Source organism: Natator depressus, chromosome 16, assembly GCF_965152275.1.
Source record: "Natator depressus isolate rNatDep1 chromosome 16, rNatDep2.hap1, whole genome shotgun sequence".
NCBI lineage: Eukaryota > Metazoa > Chordata > Testudines > Cheloniidae > Natator > Natator depressus.
In genome coordinates, this window is record NC_134249.1 from 5,446,517 (window position 1) to 5,456,272 (window position 9,756).

General features: G+C 56.2%; 1 long non-coding RNA gene across 1 annotated transcript; it reads right to left on the bottom strand.

Moving 5' to 3' along the window:
- Positions 1 to 1,801: 1,801 nt before the first annotated feature.
- On the bottom strand, positions 1,802 to 6,070 carry LOC141999871 (uncharacterized). The gene is made up of 4 exons (XR_012642101.1): positions 6,004 to 6,070; positions 4,768 to 4,960; positions 3,741 to 3,895; positions 1,802 to 1,860 (listed from the first exon to the last, which is right to left on the bottom strand). It is a non-coding gene; the product is annotated as an uncharacterized LOC141999871 (long non-coding RNA).
- Between the last annotated feature and the right edge of the window lie 3,686 nt (positions 6,071 to 9,756).

Consider the following 9,756-nt stretch of genomic DNA (forward strand, 5'->3'; position numbering starts at 1 on the left):
GTCAGCAGCAGAGCTGCTGTGAGATGACCTGGCCTTCGCCTCTCTGCCCTCCCCGCAGAGCCAAGGCTGCCGTACTCCCCTGCTGGGCTGTCAGAGCTAAGCACAGCCAGCCTGGCAATGCCCGGAGTCCCTCCCCATCTCCCTCCCCCGCCATGCTGCTGACCTGCTGCCTGTGCGCCATCGTGCTGTCTGGAGTACAACAGGCCGTCACAGGTGCCTGTGAGGGGGCTGCAGCTCACTCCAGCGTCACACACAGGACACTCGGACTGACAGTCCTGCCCCATATAGCCCGGAACACACCCTGCATTAGGAAATAGACACACGTGATCCAACCCCTTCCCTCTGAGGAATCCCCTGCATCCCTCCAGCTCCAACATCCTGGCCCACCACTCTCTGGAGCTCCATGCAGGACCACAGAAGGGAGGTGATCCCAGGCAAGGGGGAATCCCAGACTTGGGGAGCCGAGACTGTCTGCGGACTTGGATCCCCTGCAGGGCAAAGGCACATGCTGCAGCTACAGCACCCAGGCTCCCTGACAGCTGTGGGCAAAGCCTCCTGGCCCTGCTTTCAGAGGCAAGAAGGAACCGCTGCAGCCTGCAGGGAAAGGGGCAAGTGAATGGTTTCCCAGGTACCTGCTTTGATGTGCACAGCAGCTGCTGGGTCCATAGCTGGATCCTCCAGGTTCACCAAGCGTGTCCCACAATAGAGGTAGTACAAGCCGGCCTTGCTGACCACCGCGCTGCAGCCCCTGCCCAGGGAGGTGCATTGTGCTTTGGCGTCTGGCAGGGAGGAGAAGCTCCCCTCTGCAGACAAGCTTCCATAAAAGGATTTCCCAGAGATCTCCATGTAGAACCCTGCAGGGGCAGAGGAGCCCAGTGGGTGGTTATTCCAGGATCAGCCTCACACATGCTCCCTTGGGCAGATCCTCCCAGAAGCAAAGCTGCTGTCCATGCACCCAGGATGGTAACATGCCCATCCCCAGCCCCCACAGCCTCCCGGCCTGTCCAACCTGCGCTGCCCCTGCACACAACAGCACTCGTTGCTCTGCACCACGTGGAGCAGTGGGAGAACGAACAAGGCACACACAGCCCCGGGATCCTCCAGCAAGAAAAACCCCCACTCCAGACTGGACATCCAGGCTCCTTTCCAGAAGCCTAGCAGATGGCTCTGCAGATTCTTACTGTTGCTCTGCGGGGTCTGACACACCCAGTGGTGAGGTCTCTGGCACGCCTCCTCCTTCAGGAAGCCAGATTGCAGCAGCAAGACACAGACCATTTCACTAGGAACCTCTGCAGGAAGAATCCAGCTGGAACCAGAGAGTGGTGGAGAAGCATCAGTGAGGAGCAGCATGGTGGGGTGGTGAAGTGCCACTTCCCACAGCATGCACTAGAGGGGTCACTTCCAGGGCACGGGGCTCAGTTTAGCCACCTAAACACCAAATTCACCAGTAAGACAGACCTGGCACTGCGACTGGGTGGCTCACAAGGGCTTACGGCTAAGAACTTGGAATGGCCTCTAGCTGGACGTGCACCACAGCTGAGCCCTGTGCCAGGCTTCTGGGCAAGGCAATGGAAGTTCCCGTCATCCCTTACACTTCTGCAAAGGTCAAGCGCAACGTCCAGCCGTTGCATGTGTGCTCCCATGCACATAGATGGTGCTGCCCTGGTGGTACCATTGTTCCTGAGCTCAGGGACAGCTGGCTGCCCATCGCCAGGGGGCAAACTGCATGAGGCTCAGGGCTTCTTACCTGTGCAAATCCTTGTTAAAGGAGGTCCCATCGGCCCATTTGTGCAGAGAACCCCTGCGGACACCATGCAAACCAGTCCAGACGCTCCAAGGCAACTCCTCTTGCAACCAGCTCTAGGGTTAGCACAAGGCAGCTAGTTCTGTGTTTGATGAAGTGCTGGACACCGATGCCGAAGACTAAAGACATCTCAGCATCTACTCACCTAGCACAGTCAACTCTAGCTACAAATGCAATTGCTTGAACACTAACATTCAAGACAGCAGGAAGGGATGAGATGTGAACCCTCTGAGCTCCCTGTCTGTGTGTTGGGGAGGGAGGGAAACACCTCCATCAATGGGGAGCACATCACATCTATGTCCCAAAAGCAGGGCCGGCCCACAAAATTTTGGCACCTGAGGTGGGGAGCTCAAATGACACCCCCCATATCCCCTCACTTGGGCCAAAACTTTGAAAGTCTGGGTCCTAGTGATGGCACCCCCCCACCCACACGGTGCCACCTCAGTTCACCTCATGGTAAGGCCAGCCTGTGACGAAGCGGGACTGTTCTTAATGTTTCCTCTGAATAGTGTGGGGGTGCCTCAGTTTCCCCTATGCAGGTCTTAAGTAACTAGGTGATGGGATAAGGGTGTATGATCATTGCAGAGCCCTAGAGGGCAGGTGTGTGCAGGGGTCTGGACATAGAGAATGGCCGACACCCTGTTTCCTGGCAACTGATGGCCTGGCCCTTCCCCCCTGCAAGGTGAGAGCTAAAGGGTTGGAGAACAAAGGAATCAGGTGACCACCTGGCCCAGGAAAGGATCAAAGCCCAGAGGAGGAGGGGCTAGAGGGGGAGTCACTTTGGGGCTGGCTGGGGACATGGAGTGAACTGCAGACGTGGTTGTCTGGCTCACTGCCCCCGCCCGCCGCAAAATGGACCCAGCTGAGGGGTCCTGTTCTCTGCACCAACAAGCTCTGTTTTAGACCATGTTCCTGTCATCTAATAAACTTTGTTTTACTGGCTGGCTGAGAGTCATGTCTGACTGTGGAGTTGGGGTGCAGGACCCTCTGGCTTCCCCAGGACCCCGCCTGGGCGGACTCGCTGGGGGAAGTGCACGGAGGGGCAGAGGATGCTGAATGCTCTGAGGTCAGACCCAGGAATGTGGAAGTTGTGCGAGCTGTGTGTCCTGTGGACAGTCTGCTCACAGAAAGGAGACTTCCCCAGAGTCCTGCCTGGCTTCGTAGGGAGCAGTTCCAGAGCATCGCCCGGGGACTCCATGACACAGCCCTGCCCAAGACACAGCCCTGTCCAAAAGCACCAACACACCTGCAGGGCCTTCTGCAGAGACACTCATGTTATGAAGAAATCCTGATGCAAAGAATTAAGCAGCACCTTATCACACCCTTCAGCCATTGCTCAGCCTCCAGGGAATGGTTAGCACTGGAGAGAGACTCCACTCTAAAGAATTTAAGTTTCAAGATTCTTGGTTTCTTCATACAGAGAAGGATGTTCAGGTCTGAACTCTTGGGGAAGCAGAGGGGAAGAGCAATGAGCAGTGGGAAAGTAAAGCCAAAATTTGCATGGCTATCCCACAGGCAATGCTAATGACACAGGGAACTAGCAACCAACCCCCCAGAGAGTCCAGAGGGGGCCAAATGTCATCTAGCCCTGTGACCGTCCAACACTGTGACAACTGCTCATGGGCTCAGTGAGGATTTGTCTGCTGCAGTTTGTGGCCATGTTTTAAACTCGAGTTAACTCAAGATACCTGGCAGTCAGTTAACACACACGACTGTAAATGCTAATCTGCCTCGACCAATTAACATGTTCAAATTCCAGCTTGCCTTGTCTATACTAGGATTTGAACAGGTGCTAGTTAATACAGGTTAGTGAGCAGGTTAACACCACAGCCCTCGATGGTCCCCTGGCACTAGGCAGTCTAACGTTTACAGTCATGTCAGTTACCTCTAGCCTAGCCAGACCCCAGGGCCCAGTCCCTGGGCAAAGGATGCTCACCCGATCTTCCGGGCTGCTCAGAGTGAGGAGGCTCCCGTTTTGGAATCTCTGACAGTACTTCAGGGCCTGATTCCATTCAAGGGGAGCACCTGCTACAATGTGGAGGCATTTATCTTTCCTGGATCTCCAGCTCTGGGCTCGGGGGCAATGCACGTCTGAGGGGAAAGACAAGCCAAAGCTGTGTCAGGATCACACCGCTCCAGCCTCTGGTAAACACCCCACTGCCCAGAGATGAGCTCACAGCTGTGCAGAAGATCAGCTAAGGCAGTGGGGCCCAAGGGCGGAACACAGCATTTCCAAAAGGCCACGGGTCACCATCAAAGCTCAGGGGCAGCTTCTCCGCTGTGTTCTGCTCCCTTTGCACTGCCACGGTGGCATAAAAGGAGCAGAAATCCCTGCATACAGAGCTACACCTCTCTCTGCATAGGGCGACCATGTTTCCCCAAACTGAAAACGGGACACTTTCCCAAGCGCCCAGCAAGCTCAGCTCTGCAATGCTTGGGGGAGGGGGGTGGATCTGCATCACTCTCAGCACCTCCTCCTACCAGTGCCCAATGAGAGGCACAGTGAGATGTGCCAGCTGGGAGAGGTGCTGCCCCCACCGGAGCGATTCACACCCTGGCCTTCTCCATGGGCTGTGTGCTTCGTGACACGTCCACTAATCCCAGCCAGACACAGAGCCTGCGGCGCAGTGCCTTTGAGGCCACTGTTTAGAGCCCTGAGCACAGAGGTGGCTCCTGAGCTGTGGGTGGGAGCCCTCTGAAGTGGGGCAGGGGTTCCAAACAAGGGTGCCCCATCCAGCCATGACTCCTCCTGCTTAGCCATATGGGAAGCGCAGGGTGGCAGCCCCCCTACTGGCCTGGCCTTGCTCCCAGCAGGAACATTCAGGGCTCTGGCCGAGTTAGCCACTGCAGATATGGACAGGAACCTCCCCTCCCCAGGTGTACAAAGGGAAGGAGAGAGGGTAGCGAGCCATTTAGAGAGGGAAGCCAGACGAAGCATGTGCAAAGGACATCTTCACTATCACCTTCATCTAGTGCAAAGCGTAGGGCATGGGAGGAGCACTTCTGCAGGAAGAGCCGTGGGCTCCTGGGTTTCTGAAAGACGCAGAAGCCGGAGTGCAGATTCTGGAGGCGCTGGTCCGGCAGCAGGCGGAAGGAGCTCCTCCCATCAGAGGAGCAGTCTGAGCTGCACCCAAGCGAGACTCCATCCAGCCCCACCTGTGGGGAAGGCATGGGATGAGGCTGGGAGAGGGGCCTCTGTGGGGAAGGCATGCAGCCATGAGGCTGGGAGAGGGGCCTCTCATCAGGGAATGAAATTCAGTGCAAAGCACAATTCCTAGAGCCCCACCCTCCCCAGACTGTACTCTAGCTCCCAGTGTGCCCCTACGCAGCAGGGTTTGCCAACTGCCCAGGAGGGGGCGAGTGGCCTATCGCACACCTACCAGGGATCCCCCTTGTCACCTAACAAGGTTGGGGTCTACACATAACAGGGCCGAAGTGCAGCATCCCCTGGCAATGGGACACGTCTAACTCCCACAGGGACTCGTGTAACCGACAGGAGGCGCTATTGCTCTGGAGCGGAGACATTACAGGAGAGGGGAGACAACCACAGTTGCCAACTTTCGCATGGTAAATAGGCACCCTGACTTTCACAATAAACCAAAAATCAAGCTAATCCCATTTCAAAACAAGGCCAAAACAAGCCAACCCCTAAGAACCCCAATACTCTACGTGACTAGATCCCCACAGCATGCAGTCTGGGACTGTGGTGGGCCCACTGTGCACCCCTGACTCTCTCCCCCCTTGCCCCTGTTTGCCAGGAGCCGATAAAAAGAAAAAGAAAGCAACAAGCTACAAGCCAAAAAACTAGCCAACAAGCAACTCACAATTTCAGTGTTTTTTCCCCCCCACAGGTTTGGCATGTCTGGAGAGGACCTGGCTCTAACATGAACGTTGGGTTGGATCAACAGGAGCAGCATGCAAACAGCCACCACACGCCGCCCTCCACCCTAACGGGACGGCAGCCCTGCCACAGCTGAGAGGGCAATGCTGTCTCCATGGCCTAGGGAAATTCAGGTCTCCTCCCCGAGATTGCAGAGAGGGGCTCAGTTACATTAACCAGGACCAGAACCAAGATCAGCCCTATTCGCAGCCTGGAGCTCCACAGAGCCAGCCAGATGCCCAGCCTGGGCCTGGACTGGAGCTGGTGACTTGGACATTAAGGACTCCACGCAGTGCAGAGGGATGTCAGCTCCATTTACCAGCAGACACGAGGAAGGCACCGTGAGGCTGCGGAGTCGGGCGTCCAGCTGCAGTCCCCAGAGGGAGTTCCTGGGGCAGCGCTCCGCAGCAGGCTCCACGTAGACCAGGGCACGCTCTGGATCGGAGCACAGGACTGAGGGGTGTCCCACAAGCCAGAGCAATCCGAGCCACACAAAGCCAGCAGCTGGGGAAGCAGAGTAGACTGGGGTGAGGCCCTGGTGTAGGGACAGGAGCAATGTACCCGCTGTCCAGGCTGGGGGCACACACATTTGCATTGAGGTTTAGCCAGATCATGCTGCAGGGGAGTGACCCAAAGGCCATGGAGGGCAATCTAGCCAAACCAGTGACCTCACTCTGGGGGCATCTCTGGAACATGTCACTAGGGTGTGAGTGACCTAAGTGGCCTTTTGACTCCCACTGAGGATGCAGGTTGCTCTGGGAAGACCTGGCTGGTGCTTTGCCCGCTCCGAGTCTGTCTGCATGGCAGAGTTAGCCTAGGCTCCACCCTCCCCACATACAAAAACCTCATCCATGAGTGTGGTGGTGCCTTCAGTCAAAACAAGCTGGCCCAGCCAGGGGCATGGGCTAAAGCCAGGATACCACTTACTCTCGGTTTGCAGTGAGAACGCAGGCTAAATCACCCGAATGCTGATAGGCCTCCAATGCCTTCCCACAATTCCCCTGTGTGCCACAAACGACAGACAAGTTTCCCCACAACTCACTGGGAAAGGATCACAGAGGCACTCAGCTCACTCAGTCACACAGCACCATGGGATATGTCCCCAGACGTCCCATCCACAGGGGCAGCACCAGGGAGGACTCACTGGCTTGGGTGAGGCTGTTCCATCTGGGCTAGGCTAATGCAGGTGCCCGGGCCTGGCAGCCAATAACCCGGGCTAACTCTGCAGTGAAGACATCCCTGGGGGTGCAGCAGTGTGCTCCAGCATCCCCTTCCACTTGCCGCAAGTTAGCCCCGCTCTGGGATAAGATTATACCCTGGCATGGCCCCTCCCTGTGACAGGGATGTGGTGGCTCTCCAGGCAGGGTACCATGGCTCACTGGGCTGGCCTTTCAGCTGGGAGGGCATGATGGGTTCTCATGAAGATCAGCATGGGACTGGAACTCAGGAGACCTGGACTTGACTCCTGGCTCTGCCCAGGCCCCCGGAATGTCCTGGGCAAGTCACTACATCTCCCTGTGACTCAGTGCCCCTCTGTAACAGTCACCTTTCCGCTCTCTTGGCCTGGCTGTTACATCGTGAGCTCACTGGGACAGGCTTTCTCCCCACATGTCGGGGCAGCCCCTGGCACAGTGGGGCCCTGGTTGCCATTGGAGCCGTTTGGTGTTAGCATCATACAACAAACAATTCCCGTGGGGTAACTTGATGTTCCTGGAACCCAGAGCTGGGCAAGCACCTGCAGTCCCATACCCAGGGACCATCTCTGCTAACAACTCCTAGCAACACACTGACCCCAACCAACCTCCTGGGACTGAGTGAGCGGGGACAGTCCCCCTGGATCGCCCAAGACTTGCAATGCCACCCCCAGGGTCCCAAACAGCAACTTTCACTGCTTAGCAGGAGACAGAGGCACAGTGCCCCTGGGACCATGCTGCCAGACAGCACAGCCAGAATCATCAGGGCTCACTCCAGCACCTGCCATGCAGCCCGGCGCCACAAGGGACAGGGCCACGTACACTTTCTGCCAAGGGCAGTCTCTGCTTCCCACCTCTGGGATACAGCAGGAAGAATCTGGAGGCAGATAAGGGAAGGCTGCGTCTTGCCCTGAGACATTGGTCATGCCCCTCCTTACCTGCACTGTGGCTTGCTGTCGTGATCTCCATGGCTCCAGACCTTGCATCAGCCAACTGGCTCCAGCTCATCACGTTCCCAGGAAACTTCCATTTGTCCCTGGAGGCTGCCAGCTGCTTCACAGAGAGCCTGGGGAGGGCTCTGTCCCACAGGTTCACCTCACTCAGCTCCCCCACATACGGGCTGCCCAGAGTAAGGCCCCCTGCAATGCCAAACCCACAGAACAAGCTCAGGCACACAAACACACAGCTGCGACCATGGGGCTGGCTTGGGAAGGGGAGAGGGCTCATTGTCACCTCACCACACCCATGGGACGACAGGCATCTGGGCAGCTCTGGTGCCCTGTGCCCAGCTCCTGGGAAGTGGGCGCTGATGGATTCTTGGCATGGCGCTGATGAGTCCACAGACACATCAGCCTCCCCCAGGCTAGAGGGCAGGTCACACTCACCATGCTGAGGGGAGAGGAAGTAAAGAGGAGAATAGAGGGTCCCAAGCACTGCTCCCAAACTGAGCTTTGCAACTCACGCACTCAGGCTGTGTCTACACTCGGCTGCTTTTGGGACATTTCCCACCATCACTACCCCAGTACAGCCCCACCAGTGTAGACCGGCCACCAGTGGAGCCCCTAAGAGGTGTTGGGGGCACTAGTATAGACCAGCCACTGGGGGAGCCCCACCCAGGGACTGTAGTATGAACTGTTTGCAACTGTGTTATATCCCATGTTTTCTATCCCTCCTGAGGGCAGGTTTAGACAACATGCAGACTAAATTGCTGGTGGCATCCCTGCCTCATCTATTGTCAGCTGATTCAGGATTAGCTGGAGGGAAAGACACAAAGCCTGGTGGGGCAAACAAGGCCTGCGAGAGGCGGTGAAAGGAGTTAAGAAGAACAGTGTCTGTCAGACACAGGGGCTATATCCCTCCAACACGATCACAGCAGCACGCACACACAGCGCACCATGGCACACACGGGTTGTATCCTCAATACACTGACACTACAAAACAATCGCACCATCACATACATGCAGCCCCCTAGCCCCCACCCCTTATCATATGCAAATAGGGTGACCAGATGTCCCGATATTTGGGGCTTTTTCTTATATAGGCACCTATTACCCCCCAGCCCCGTCCCCATTTTTCACATCTGCTATCTGGTCATTCTCTATGCAAACCAGCAGTCTCATACGTACACACACCAGCACAAACCTCAACACACAGCATACACCAACACATCTAACTACACATACACACAATCACACACCCTGTCACAAAGAGAAGCTGTATCAGATACACAAAACACATACACCACAGCACACCACACACAAAAACCACCACCAGAGGCATGATCACAAACACACCCACAACCCCCCCCACACACACACACACACCCCCACCCATATTGTAGAGCCCCACACACACACACTTAGAGCCACATTTTCAAAAGCATCCACTAAATCGGTGCTTGTAAATTTGTGCACAGCCTCCTAGTGGGCAGGTGGCCTGGCTTACTTATGCCAGCTGATGCCACAGCTCAGCTTGCTCGTGTGCGCAGGCAGCATGCGAGTGCTCACCTCAGGTTGGCAGATAGCAGGCAAACAACTCCCTACCCCAAAACCGTACGTGCAAAACTGCAGGTGCAAATTGAGAAGCTGGACTGCAAATGGAGTTCCTAGCTGCAGTGCAGCTTGGAGCCTCAATAGCAGTTCAGGGGGCCCTGAGCCACAGTCACGTCATAGTGACTGTGTTACTAGCAATGACTATTTCCAAAAGGACAATACAGTGTCTAACACACTCTAAGTTTTCTCTTAGCGCTCAGCTGCTTTTGTGCAGGCAGAGAGGAGGTGTTGCAGTGGCTGAGGTGTGCTCAGTCACACACAACTCAACGCAGGAGGTTGTGGGTGCCAGTCACTCCCCAGGCATTGTAGCCTGAATGCTGCTCTCTG